Raw genomic sequence first — 11,240 nt, 5'->3', positions numbered from 1 at the left:
GAATCTTGCCTGTGCATTTCATGAAGGGCTCAGTCAAAACTCAATCAATTCCCACCTCACCAACTTTAGAAAGGGATTAAAAACCTAGTACCAGGTTTAGATCTGAATGTCATGCCTGGGGAGGGGGCTCATTTCTGTTATCAATTAGCAGTTCCTCTTGTGATGTATCAAAAGGCAGTAGCATATAGGCTGTTGTTTAGAGATGTACATAATGTAGCTTTAAATTTCATTGGAAAACTAAACAAAACCTCTGGCCTTAGGGCTGCATGTTCAAACACTACAGTCCCATAGTGCATTACACCAGTCAACACTCCTTTTCAAATACCACCCGCATAACAATTAACCTCACTTCAACCTTGAGGTCTCTGATTAGTGATGGCCTATTGTTTAAGTTCCATTAACATAGCCCCTGTGTTGCCCTATTCTCACTCAAATGGACTAATCAAATCAGTCACCAAGGACTTAAGCTCAGAGTCCAACTTCTTTAGTAAGCAGTGATTTTCAATTTAAGTAGAATGGTGGATGTCATCAACACGGTCACAATTAGTATAGCTCTGGCATGGAAAACATTCTTAATGATGCCCAATTTGTGGAATATCAAGGGCCCCAGCAACTTGCTATATGAGAATTTCTATGTATGCTAGAAAAATTACAATATCAATGGGGTAGTCGATGCATTACCTCGTACCAGACTACTTTGAAAGGACAGCACCTCAGATTCCATTTCATTTCAAGAGGCAAACGCTGTTTTGAAACCAGTAGAAATAAAAACACGTTGCTGCCTTTTTTTTTTCAGTGTTATTTTTCACTGCCCACACCGCATTCTTCTGTCCAAAGGAAAGCATGGTTTCTTTTTTTCCAAATCTAGTTACAAAGTGATTATTCTTGACATTCTTCCTACTTGGATTGCACAACTGTGTTTTCACCCACGTTAATTGATGCTTGCTGTTTCAATCGTTTGCAATTAAAAATGGTCTGGTATTATTTCTTTGGATTATTTTTAACCATTGTCTTCTATTTCTGCCAAGGTAACGGATGATTCAAGCACAGATTTCTCAGAAGATAGAGTGGAAAATACAAGCTAAGCTTCACCAGCAGAATTCAGGGCCAAATCTTCAAGGGGGCTATATGCATGTAATGAGAGTTACTGCCCACTTATCAGCACAGATTCCCACTGCGCACAGGCAAGAAATCCTTTTCTTTTCATGCACATGGCAGTTGCTGCACGAGCAGCATGTGCATTTTCCAACCATTCAGGTCTTGCTTTCCTTTGAATAAACAGCAAAACTACAAAATGGGAAGCCACTGGCCATAGAGCAGGATGTTGAGGACACCAAGGATTTTCAAAATGGAGCCTTTGTGGCAGACAAGAATTTGCTGTGATTGTAACTGCTAATTCCTACCTAACGGAAAAGAGAGGTGGGGTTGTTTTTTTTCCTCTTGTCATCTTGCTTTCTTGCCAACCTGCATCTGCCTTCCCAGTCAAATAGTTTTTCAGACCATGGCAGAATCATGCTCTCTCAGCTCCTCAGAATATGATGAAGTTTCTAGATAATGTTCACATGTAGCTTTTCTTTTATGATCAGCTAGAACATTGTGCACAGAATAAACATTGCCAGATGCATTAAATGTTTTATTTCTCTGCTTCAGAGAATGAAATTTGGCAGAAATATTCCCTAATTTAAATCCAGCTTTTGTCTGCCTCATTGCTTTACACACTATGTAGTGAAAGAACTGGCTTCACACTGCTCCCACACCACCAGTCCATCTGACTGACAATAGATCCAATCTGCATTACATGGGAGGCCATGTGAGCCATCCATTCTGCTGCTCCATCTCCATCGACAGCTGGAACTGGACTTGGAGTAAGTGCCAAGGGAATTTGCATGATAGTCCATTTGGAGCACATATGCTCTAAATTCACCATTGCTGCAAAATGGCAAGCCATAGGCCTCATCTACACAGAAGTTACATGAATTTAAATTAAAACCAATTTAGTCTAAACCAAAACGAACTTCTGTGTGAACACTCCCAATAGTTTCAAATCATCTCGCTTCGCTTTACCCAGCATGGGTGACAGCTCCCAGGAGACAGCTAACAAAATGCAGGAGAAGTGTAGACATTACCAAGCAGATTCCATCTTTAATTAAAGTCACTTTAAGCCCCACCTTTAGCCCCTTTGCTGACAGGGGCTCTGCTGAAGGGGTTGGGGCTGTTCAGTCATAGCCGTGTTTCAGAATCAGAGCTAGATTCTCCTGCACTCCTCCTTGCTTGTGTCAGCCACAGTCGATCTTTGCCTCTACTTTGGAAGATTCCAAAAGTGGCATGGCACATCACCCAGGGCTGAGTAGGGTTTGATCCTTCCAGCCCTTCAGTGAAGGCACTGGGGCAGCAGTTTCTGGAGTGGCAAAAGCTACACACATTCTCCAGCCATTGTTTTGGTGATGTTACCACTGGGCACTGACCCCCCACCTGCACTACCTCCTGTTGCTCTTTTGTTCAAGAGGAAGCTTGTCATTTAAAGGCTGATTATTAGTTTTCTTTTCTCTTCCTCCCAAGTCCCTCTTTAACTGGATCATCACTAGTTTTAGCAGAGCTGCCCCTTTCTAAAGAAAACAAAACAGAATAAACAACATCTTCCCAATCCCTGCCAGAGCACTCTTCACCAATATCCATTTTCTCCCCAACGAAATGGAGAGACAGGGAATAAAATACAGCTTCTCCCTTCTCCCTACAATGAAACAACAAAAGCACAAACAAAATTAAAACTAGGCATTTAAGCTAATTTTCACCACATAACTTTTAACATGGTTTTGCAAATTTCCTTCACGTCACCTCTGAAAATCCAGGCAGTGAAACCCACTTCAGCAATCGGTTGCTCCTAAGCCTTTTCATGTAACTTTGTGTGAAGCAGCCCCCGTGTTGTTTGGGAGTGGCAAAGGCACCTTCTTGCTGCTAATGTGAAATTCAGAGGCTATGACAGTACAAAGTATCTGTCCCTTTGGGGAGAAATCAAGGGCGAAATGCATAATTCTTCAACTTTATGTAACTCTAAAAATATTTTGGGTCTAATACATCCCAACTCTCTCTGCGAAAGGATCTCCAGGTGGGTGATTTATTAGAGATTAAAGCTGTTGCCCAAAAGTTCTGTTCTGTTTTATGCCCACATAGCACTGGTTCAGCTCCATTGTCTTGCTTTGAGAAGTAATTGTTTTTTCTCCCCCAGAAGTATATTTTTCTTCCAGTAAGTCTGCATCATATTCGTCATCTGGAATGCATTGGGAGAGCTGCGCTGGGCTGAGCTTGCAGCTGCTCCCAATCATAAGCAATGCACTTAGAGCAGACCTGCAAAGTACTCACCAGGCAAGGGTGGGACTGCCTGCCCCACTGTCGCTCCTCTTTCTCAAGGTGGCACTTGCACTTGAAAGACTCCATCACTCCCCTCTTCATTTCCAGGGCTAAAATTCAAAACAACATTTTTGATCCAGAAAGCCATTCGTGGTTTAAAAGCTTGCATTTCTTTGAGACTGCTTCTCTGTTTCAACATCATGTTTCACCTCGCAGCCAAGATTGGCTGCCACCTCACGCGATGAATAGCAAAGTTGACTCGGTAAAATACATGAGAGCTTGCGGAATGGCAGGCCATCCTTGGTGGATATGCAGCACTGAAGTAATAGAAAGAAAGGGAGTGCCTCTTTTGATGCAGGAGAAAAAAGGAAAGACTCATAGAATCAACCAGGTTGGAAGAGACCTCCAACATCAGCCAGGCCAACCTAGAACCCAGCCCTAGCCAGTCATCTAGACCATGGCAGCAAGTGCCTCAGCCAGTCTCGTCTTGAACACCTCAAGGGACAGTGACTCCACCATCTCCCTGGGCAGCCCATTCCAATGCCAATCACTCTCTCTGCCAACAACTTCCTCCTAACATCCAGCCTATGCTTCCCCCGGCACAACTTGAGATTGTATCCCCATGTTCTGCTGCTGGTTGCCTGGCAGAAGAGACCAACCCCCACCTGGCTACAACCTCCCTTCTGGTAGTTGTAGACAGCAATGAGGTCCCCCCTGAGCCTCCTCTTCTCCAGGCTGCACACCCCCAGCTCCCTCAGCCTCTCCTCACAGGACTGTGCTCCAGGCCCCTCACCAGCTTTGTTGCCCTTCTCTGGACACCTTCCAGCACCTCAACATCCCTCTTGAATTGAGGAGCCCAGAACTGGACACAGCACTCAAGGTGTGGCCTGACTTCATTTTACCAGAAAAATTAATATTCTCCTTTGTCTGTACAGATGTTGACAAATGGAACTGCCACCCTGCAAATACTCTGCAGTAGAACTGCTAAGAATCATAGAATCAGTCAGGGTTGGAAGGGACTGCAAGGATCATTTAGTTCCAACTCTCCTGCCACAGGCAGGGACACCCTACCCTAGATCAGGCTGGCCAGAGGAGTTGTGTATGTAATTTGTGCCCAGCTTTGTATTGCCATATCTTTTCCTTAGAAGCCGTTAGGTGCTTTAATGGTCTTATTTAGGTTTAGAAAATCTAAAATGAGAAAGAAAATCATGTATACATGAAAATCATAGGATTTTACCATAACAGGAAATCACGTAAATGGAATGCTAGGTGCTGGAAGCACAAAAGTAGAATCTCATTTAGTAAAAGAATGAGTTTAATACAAGGAAAAGAAGGGATACTGCAAGCACTAGGCAGACAGTTGTACATTTCTTCACTAAGATCTTTTCCCTAGGACCAGAACAAACCTGCTCTTGTCTGTGTAGATGTCATGAAATGAGAGCGTGCCATCACAGCTTTGCAGCTATCCAGGTTCTTGTGTGTTTCTTTCTGCCTCTACAGCCTACCTGACTGAAGCAAGACACAGAAGTTGTTACAGTCCACTACAGAGCCCTTTCTTACCTAAACCCCAGTGCCTGTTACCTCCAACCTAACCTTCCTTTGCCTTTCCAAGGAGCACCCAGGGCTCTCCACATGCCATCACAGTTCCCTCTTCCCACATACTTATCTTGAGGTATCTCACCTTTCTTTGATGATATAGCAGCCAACCAAGGATCCTGCTCAAATGAAGAGAAAAATGTTTTTCTCCAACTAATATTAAGATCAACCATACTGATCTTAAATTAACAGGCTGAGTTCTAATACACACAATAGAGTCAATGGTTACACAACAGTGCCAATGGTTGTGATTTTGCTGCAGCCCTTTAAGTGGGAGGCCTTCATCTCTCCATCATATTCACAAAAACTGAAATCCTAGAATCAAGCAGCTTGGAAGAGACCTCCAAGATCATCCAGTCCAACCTAGCATCCAGCCCTGCCCAATCAACTAGACCATGGCACTAAGTGCCTCATCCCGGCTTATCTTCAACACCTGTTTAACTCTGATGCTTGTAAGGAAAATGTGAAGTAAAATATCTCAGAGCACTTCAGCAGTAGAAGGTAAATAGAACATAAGTAGCTTTCTCCTTTTTTTTTTTTAACAAAAACTCCTTTAAAAATGTTTTTTATACTCCAAATGGTAGAAATAAGCTGTCTTATGGCTACTCTTGAGGTTGTTTGGAACTGCTCAAACTGTTGCTAGCCTTCTGTAGACTACAATTCAACCTCCCATGTTGCATAATATGCCCTGTCCATTGCAAGAGCTTTAGCTGCCTTAATCCAATCCAGTATAGACAAATGAATTGAAGACAACAATGTTTTTTCCTCACTTCCACAAGACTTCAGTGGAAAGAGAGAGTGAACTCTCAGCGCTTCATACAGCAAGGAGATGGGAAACTGCCTGCTCCACCACTCCCAGCTTTTCTGAGCCTAGGGACCCAAGAGATGTCCCAGGCTCCTCAGCAGCAGTTGCTAAGGAAACATTTTAGGGAAGCTTTCTCATAAATTCATAGTAATCTCCATTTCTCAAATGTCAAGGCTAATGACTCACCCTTTGATTGCAAATGGGATTTACTACCACAGAATTGCTGGCAGCTTTCAAAGCTAAATTGTATTTGTCAGCATTTGAAGACTTTTAGTACATTGGTTACCACCGCTACCCTTGAGTGAGCAGAAAATGCAGATACATGAATATCTGGCAGAATACCCTCAGAAATATTTCAACCTTCTCTTAAGTTTCCACATAGGAAAGAAGATGTGGATTAGTGGCTGCAGGGCTCTTGCAACAGGGAATCCCAACAGCGAAACCTGCGCCTTTGAGCATCTCTGGCCCGAGGTTTCACCAAGTGCTTCTGCAGAACACACTCCTGACAGGAGAAGAGTCTGGACCAGCCTAAAGCTGTCTCTGGGAGCAAGCAGAGGAGACATACACCTTGCCTTTCCTCCTGGAGATTATTTCTGCTTGAAGGCAACTAGATATGCCCATGGATTTTGTGCAAATCAGACAGTAATCTCTTTTCCTTAATTGCTATGCAAGTCTAATAATGTGGTTTTACCCCGCACACATTTAGGATACTACCTGCAATCAGATCAAGAATCTGATACCTAATCCTACATTACTTTGTGCCTTCACAATCCTTTTTCTGCCAAGTTTCCAAATGCACCCTGAGAGTTCCTTCTTCAAAGTATTTGACAAGGTATCAACAAACCCAGACTTCAAGGATGATATCTACTGCTTTGAAGGCAATACATATTTAGAACAAGGCTCCCTCTCAAGTAATACAGACTTCTCTGCAGACAGGTCTATCTCCAAGTTAAAAGCTTATAGGCTTATAGAATGTAATTTAAAGAGTTAAGACCGAGTGCTTTAAAAAATACATAAAAGGACCTCAAAGAAATACAGACCTAACACCAAAGTTTCTGTAAATGAGTCTTTGTAAACATTTCACATTTATATAAACACGTAGCATGCACCCCTTTGAACATTGCTTTATGCTTCATTATATCAAATTTCCACATATAGTGGTGTTCCCCAAGGATCAGTGCTGGGTCCAGTTCTGTTCAACATCTTTAGTGATGATCTGGACAAGGGGATTGAGTAAGTTTGCAGATGACACCAAGCTAGGAGCAGGTGTGGATCAGTTGGAGGGTAGGAGAGCACTGCAGAGGGACCTAGACAGGCTGGATGGGTGGGCAGAGGCCAATGGGAGAAGATTTAACAAGGACAAGTGCAGGGTTCTGCACTTTGGCCACAACAACCCCAAGCAGTGCTACAGACTGGGGACAGAGTGGCTGGAGAGCAGCCTGGCAGAAAGGGACCTGAGGGTACCGGAACATAGTAGCTGAAGGTGAGCCAGCAGTGTGCTCAGGTGGCCAGCAGAGCCAATGGCATCCTGGCCTGGATCAGATACAGTGTGGCCAGTAGGAGGAGGAAGGTTATTCTTCTCCTGTATTCAGAACTGGTCAGGCTCTACCTTGAGTCCTGTGTCCAGTTCTGGGATCCTCAATTCAAGAGAGATGATGAGGTGCTGGAATGTGTCCAGAGAAGGGCAACAAAGCTGGCAAGGGGCCTGGAGCACAGTCCTGTGAGGAGAGGCTGAGGGAGCTGGGGGTGTGCAGCCTGGAGAAGAGGAGGCTCAGGGGTGACCTCATTGCTGTCTACAACTACCAGAAGGGAGGTTGTAGCCAGGTGGGGGTTGGTCTCTTCTGCCAGGCAACCAGCAACAGAACAAAGGGACACAGTCTCAAGTTGTGGCATGGGAAATATAGGCTGGACGTTAGGAGGAAGTTGTTGGCAGAGAGAGTGATTGGCATTGGAATGGGCTGCCCAGGGAGGTGGTGGAGTCTCTGTCCATGGAGGTGTTGAAGAAAAGCCTGGCTGAGGCACTTAGTGCCATGGTCTAGATGACTGGCTAGGGCTGGGTGCTAGGTTGGCCTGGATGATCTTGGAGGTCTCTTCCAACCTGGTTGATTCTATGATTCTACTATTCAATTTAATATGAAAGTTACAAGTAAAACCCATTTTAAATGGATTCATATTACTAATCACTGTGACATATGGAAATCCTTTCTGCCAGGACCTGCCAGTCACTCATCTGCAAAGGATACCTCAGATAAAACCAAAAACATCATGGTCTGTAAGCACTGCGTTATTAGGTGATGCACTCCAGGAGATGAAGACAGTGTGAACCCATTTAGGAATATGCACTTAAATCACATAGAAATGCCTGCAGAGAAACACTTGTGTGTTACTTTGAACACTATTGTCAAAAAGAAGCAGATGGAGAAAACACTGATCCAAATTTTGTTTTCTCTGTCTAGGGAAAATACATCCCTCAACTACATTTTGTACCAGTCTGCCTAGAGACAGACAATTTTCTTTCCTGTTGTGTCTGGCTACAGGGTTTCATAGAGTAGATTTGCTCATTTTTCAGCTGGTGTATTCAGCCAGGCTGCCAGAATGTACATGTCCTATGCCAGGCCCAGGTGCTGGGGAAAAGGCTCTGCTCTAGAACTCTTTTTCTGCCTAGAATACAAAAAGAGGAATCACTGCCTCCGAGATACACACTCGCATTTCTAAGGCCATTTTTCTTTCTCCATTGACTGCCTTCTTGTTCCACAGCCTCTCAGAGAATTTTGCTTTTACTGATACCATAAAATGAAGCATAGAGGTGGTTTCAGACAGTTCCTCCCAGTCTTAGTTTCCAGCTGGCCTTATTTAAAGTAACAGTCAAAAAATATACTTAGCTCAGAAAAAAAAAAAAAAACCAGCCTCCAAAACTTGACTGGAAACATGTGGCTCCAAAATGTAGATGCAAAATGAACACCACCAGCATTATCATACTGTTTACCAAATGTTGAAATCAAAGTCTGGTCCACGCAGTATTTCCTCTTTCTGTAACCAGAAAATTCGCTCCGTTATGATAAAGTTTAGTGAAACCCTGATGAGATATTCTTTGAGTCACATTGAGTCTTCTTATTCACCTAATGGTTATTTACATCATTTTCTGACCAAAAAGAAAAAAAATAAAATAAAAATAAGTCTTAGTCTGGTTTGGAGGATCTGACTTCTTTTAGTTTGAGATTCATCAATGCCTATACCTTTTGCACCTATTGAATTATAGAAACAGTCAAAGTCGGAAGGGACCACATGGATCATCCAGTCCCAACCCCCCTGACATGCCCAGGGACACCCTACCCTGTATCAGGCTGCCCACATCCTCACCCAGCCTTCAGGAATGGGGCCTCAACTGCCTCCCTGGGCAACCCATTCCAGCCTCTCACCACTCTCATGCTCAACAACTTCCTCCTCACATCCAGCCTGAACCTACCCACCTCCAGCTTTGCTCCATTCTCCCTAGTACTGTCACTCCCTGAGAGCCTAAAAAGTCCCTCCCCAGCTTTTTTGTAGGCCCCCTTCAGATACTGAAAGGCCACAAGAAGGTCACCTGGGAGCCTCCTCCTCTCCAGACTGAACAGCCTCAACTCTTTCAGTCTGTCCTCATAGCAGAGCTGCTGCAGCCCTCTGAGCATCCTCGTGGCCCTTCTCTGGACACGCTCCAGCATCTCCACATCCTTCTTGTAATGGGGGCTCCAGAACAACTGTCCTGTGTATTATACCAGATACCACACCCAGGCTGATCCTTTGCTTGGCAATATCAAGATGGTCCCTGCACATTTGCAAACAATTGCATAGTTGAGTGGGGCCATCGCACATATGAGCTAATCTCTGAAAAGATCTGGAGTTTGGTGCTTTTAGAAAATGGACATACTATTTCTAGGAGATTATGGTCCATTTAGTTTTATCCTCACATAGTAGATGAGAAATCATAGAATCAACCAGGTTGGAAGAGACCTCCAAGATCATCCAGTCCAACCTAGAACCCAGCCCTAGCCAGTCATCTAGACCATGGCACCAAGTGCCTCAGCCAGGCTTTGCTTCAACACCTCCAGGGATGGAGACTCCACCACCTCCCTGGGCAGCCCATTCCAATGCCAATCACTCTCTCTGCCAACAATTTCCTCCTAACATCCAGCCTATGCTTCCCCCGGCACAACTGGAGACTGTGTCCCCTTGTTCTGTTGCTGGTTGCCTGGCAGAAGAGACCTACCCCCATCTGGCCACAACCTCCCTTCAGGGAGTTGTAGACAGCAATGAGCTCACCCCTGGGTCTCCTCTTCTCCAGGCTGCACACCCCCAACTCTCTCAGCCTCTCCTCATAGGGTTTGTGCTCCAGGCCCCTCACCAGCTTTCTCACCCTTCTCTGGACACGTTCCAGCACCTCAACATCTCTCCTGAATTGAGGAGCCCAGAACTGGACACAGCACTGAAGGTGTGGCCTGAGCAGTGCTGAGTACAGGGGAAGAATAACCTCCCTCGTTCTACTGGCCACACTGATCCAGGCCAGGATGCCATTGGCTCTCCTGGCTGCCTGGGCACACTGCTGGCCTTAGGTCTTTGAAGCATTTTGTATTTCAAACAAAGTTTTATTTTTTCCTTAAATGCAACAGCCATTAAAAAAAAATCATCTAGGTAGATTAACATTTTGCTGTCTTGCTTCTTAGAGCACTAACAACCTGAGCTACCAGCACGGTAGATATTCCTAAAGCTCTCCCTGTTCAGTAGAAGGAGGGAATTCTCCCTAATTTTGGCAAATGATATGCTGAAAGAAATGTTACTCACTACACAGCCATAAATCTGCTTTGTAAATCTTGCACTTTTTGGAAAGCTTATTGCTAAAAGTTTTGCTTCGGAAGCAGATCTGAAGGGGTTAGATTTAATAAGGTTAAAAACCATCTGAGCATTTGGAGACTACAAAGAAATAATATATCTATAGCGTCCCTTGCGAAAGATTAGAGACAGGGCTTGGTTGTGGTAATGAATATAAATGGGATTCTTTATTAAAGCCACTGGACACAGGCAGGACTGCACAGCTCTCTACTCTCCAGCTCCCAGGCTAACTGCACATAACCTAGGCTTTCTTATAGCATCATGCAGGTCTGCTGTAACTCCTGGCCCAGATTCAAGAGTTTTGGAAGGGATTGCCAGCCTCCTTGAAACTTAGCTGCTTAAATTGCTCAGCAGTGGGAATAACTTCCAGAGCTTTGCCTGCCAAAGCTTGTACCTTCCCCACATTTGCATGCACGTGAATGAAACAATGAAAAGACTGGAGATTCCACAACTGGGAATAGAAATATCCTCTGTGTAAAAACCTTTCTTTTTCTTGCAAGTGTAAGGATTACAGAAATAAAAAGAGAGAGAGAGAGAGAGATTTGGGGCTTGGAAGCTTAGCTATTTAATTTTTTGATGCCATCACAATTTACAAAACTAGCTTGAACAATAAATGTACATAGAG

General features: G+C 44.2%; 1 long non-coding RNA gene across 1 annotated transcript in view; it reads right to left on the bottom strand.

Moving 5' to 3' along the window:
- Positions 1 to 628: 628 nt before the first annotated feature.
- LOC135180439 (uncharacterized) overlaps positions 629 to 11,240 on the bottom strand; it is a 42,559-nt gene continuing 31,947 nt past the window's right edge. The window contains exon 5 of the long non-coding RNA XR_010304432.1: positions 629 to 3,458. This is a non-coding gene — a long non-coding RNA (uncharacterized LOC135180439). The remainder of the gene's footprint in view (positions 3,459 to 11,240) is intronic.

This window comes from Pogoniulus pusillus, chromosome 13 (genome assembly GCF_015220805.1).
Source record: "Pogoniulus pusillus isolate bPogPus1 chromosome 13, bPogPus1.pri, whole genome shotgun sequence".
NCBI lineage: Eukaryota > Metazoa > Chordata > Aves > Piciformes > Lybiidae > Pogoniulus > Pogoniulus pusillus.
The sequence above is the reverse complement of the archived record's forward strand: the minus strand, read 5'-3'. Positions and strand labels throughout refer to the sequence as shown.